The following is a 3,034-nucleotide window of genomic DNA, read 5'->3' as shown; positions in this document are numbered from 1 at the left end:
GTGAACTAACCATGATTTTTTTATTCATCCTGTTTTGACACACACACACACACACACACACACACACACACACACACACATGGATACGTTTCATACATATGTATATGTATATGTATATATAAAGAGATAAAGAGACAGGGATGTAAAAAAGAGACATGCTAGTCCTTTTCTTACTCACTTACTCATCTCCCCCCCCCCCCCGCCCTCTCCAAAAATGTAGTGCTGACCCACGACATGTTTTGACCTTTCGTGTTAAAACATTAATTTGTTTTAATTATCGACCATTATTCACTCAGTCAGATTATCTGTCGATTTACCGCTTTCTGTACTCACTTACTCATCCCTCCACTTACTCATTATTCACCCAACCATATTCCTGTATCGATTAACTTCTTTCTTTATTCAGTTTCTCATCCCTCCACTTACTCATTATTCACCCAACCATATTATCCATTTCTTTACTCACTCATACCTCCACACTCGTATAACTCACCCAACCGTATTCATGCATCGATTTTCCCCCTTTCTTTACTCACTCACTCATCCCTCCAGTTACTCATTATTCACCCAACCATGTTCCTGTATCGAATAACCTCTTTCTTTATTCACTCACTCATCCCTCCACTTACTCATTATTCACCCAACCATATTCCTGTATCGATTAACCTCTTTCTTTATTCATTTACTCATCCCTCCACTTATTATTATCCACTTATTATCACTTAATATCCATTTCTTTACCCACCCATACCTCCACACTCGTATAATTCACCCAACCGTATTCATGCATCGATTTTACCCCTTTCTTTACTCACTCACTCATCCCTCCACTTACTCATTATTCACCCAACCGTATTCATGCCTCGATTTTACCCCTTTCTTTACTCACTCACTCATCGCTCCACTTATTATTCACCCAACCATATTATCCATTTCCTTACTCACTCATACCTCCACACTCATAAAACTCACCCAACCATATTCACGCCTCGATTTTTCCCCTTTCTTTACTCACTCACTCATCCCTCCACTTACTCATTATTCACCCAACCATATTCCTGTATTGATTAACCTCTTTCTTTATTCAGTTATTCATCCCTCCACTTATTATTCACCCAACCATATTATCCATTTCCTTACTCACTCATATAATTCACCCAACCATATTCACGCCTCGATTATACCCCCCCTTTCTTTACTCACTCACTCATCCCTCCACTTACTCATTATTCACCCAACCATATTCCTGTATCGATTAACCTCTTTCTTTATTCATTTACTCATCCCTCCACTTATTATCACTTATTATCACTTATTATCCATTTCTTTACCCACTCATACCTCCACACTCTCATATAACTCACCCAACCATATTCATGCATCGATTTACCCCCTTTCTTTACTCACTCGCTCATCCCTCCACTTACTCATCATTCACCCAACCATATTCACGCCTCGATTTTACCCCCATTCTTTACTCACTCACTCATCCCTCCACTTATTATTCACCCAACCGTATTCATGCATCGATTTTACCCCTTTCTTTACTCACTCGCTCATCCCTCCACTTACTCATTATTCACCCAACCATATTCACGCCTCGATTTTACCCCCTTTACTTTACTCACTCACTCATCCCTCCTCTCTCCCCCCTCTCCCCCCTCCCCCCCCCCCCCCCCTCCAAGGAAGTGGTGCTGTCTCACGACGTCTTCCTTCTGCAAGTGGGTTTCCTCCGAGTCACCAGAGACAGGCGGATTGACGTCGTGTCGGGAACCAGCGCCGACGGGACCAGGCTCGTCTTCCTCAACATCGCGCAGGTAGGTTGTGGTTGTGGTTGTGATTGGTTGTGGTTTGTGGTTGGTTGTGGTTTGTGGTTGGTTGTGGGTTGTGGTTGTGATTGGTTGTGGTTTGTGGTTTGTGGTTGTGGTTGGTTGTGTTTTGTTTGGTTGACGTCGTGTCGGGAACCAGCGCCGACGGGACCAGGCTCGTCTTCCTCAACATCGCGCAGGTAGGTTGTGGTTGTGGTTGTGATTGGTTGAGGTTGTGATTGGTTGTGGGTTGTGGTTGTAGGTTGTGGTTGGTTGTGGGTTGTGGCTTGTGTTTGTGATTGGTTGTGGTTGTGATTAGTTGTGGTTGTGATTGGTTGTGGGTTGTGATTGATTGTGGTTGTGATTGCTTGTGGTTGTGATTGGTTGTGGTTGTGGTTTTGATTGGTTGTGATTGGTTGTGATTGGTTGTGAGTGGTTGTGGTTTGTGGTTGTGATTAGTTGTGGTTGGTTGTGGTTTGTGGGTTGTGTTTGTGTTTTGTTCGGTTGACGTCGTGTCGGGAACCAGCGCCGACGGGACCAGGCTCGTCTTCCTCAACATCGCGCAGGTAAGTTGTGGTTGTGGTTGTGGTTGTGATTGGTTGTGGTTGGTTGTGGGTTGTGATTGGTTGTGGTTTGTGGTTGGTTGTGGTTGTGGTTGGTTGTGGTTGTGATTGGTTGTGGTTTGTGGTTGTTTGTTTGTTTGTTACTGTTTGTCTTTTGTTTGGCTGATGTGGTTTGTTTGACGTCGTGTCGGGAACCAGCGCCGACGGGACCAGGCTCGTCTTCCTCAACATCGCGCAGGTAAGTTGTGGTTGTGGTTGTGATTGGTTGTGGTTGTGATTGGTTGTGGTTGTGATTGGTTGTGGGTTGTGTTTGTTTGTTTGTTTGTTTGTTACTGTTTGTGTTTTGTTTGTAGATTCGGGAACCAGCGGCGACGGTAAATTGTGGTTGTTTACGGTTGCCTGGATGGTTGTCTTTGTGATTGTTAATGGGTGGTTGGATGGTTGTGTTTGTGTTTGGCTGATTGGTTGTGTTTGTGTGTGTGCTTTGTTTGTTGTTTCGGGAACCAGGGCTCATCTTCCTCAACTTCGCGCAGGTAAATTGTGGTTGTTTGTGGTTAGTTGGGTGGTTGTGCTTGTGGTTGTTTGTGGTTAGTTGGGTGGTTGTGCTTGTGGTTGTTTGTGGTTAGTTGGGTGGTTGTGCTTGTGGTTGTTTGTGGTTAGTTG

At 44.2% G+C, this 3,034-nt stretch overlaps 1 protein-coding gene across 1 annotated transcript in view; it reads left to right on the top strand.

The window, feature by feature from the left end:
• Window positions 1-1,677: 1,677 nt before the first annotated feature.
• The window catches only part of LOC113802059 (basement membrane-specific heparan sulfate proteoglycan core protein), a gene marked incomplete in the record, with an annotated part of 74,620 nt that continues 73,263 nt past the window's right edge, over window positions 1,678-3,034 (top strand). The window contains 1 exon segment of the mRNA XM_070119270.1: window positions 1,678-1,817.

Source organism: Penaeus vannamei, chromosome 43 (genome assembly GCF_042767895.1).
Source record: "Penaeus vannamei isolate JL-2024 chromosome 43, ASM4276789v1, whole genome shotgun sequence".
NCBI classification, from domain to species: domain Eukaryota; kingdom Metazoa; phylum Arthropoda; class Malacostraca; order Decapoda; family Penaeidae; genus Penaeus; species Penaeus vannamei.
This window is presented reverse-complemented; position numbering and strand designations above follow the sequence as displayed.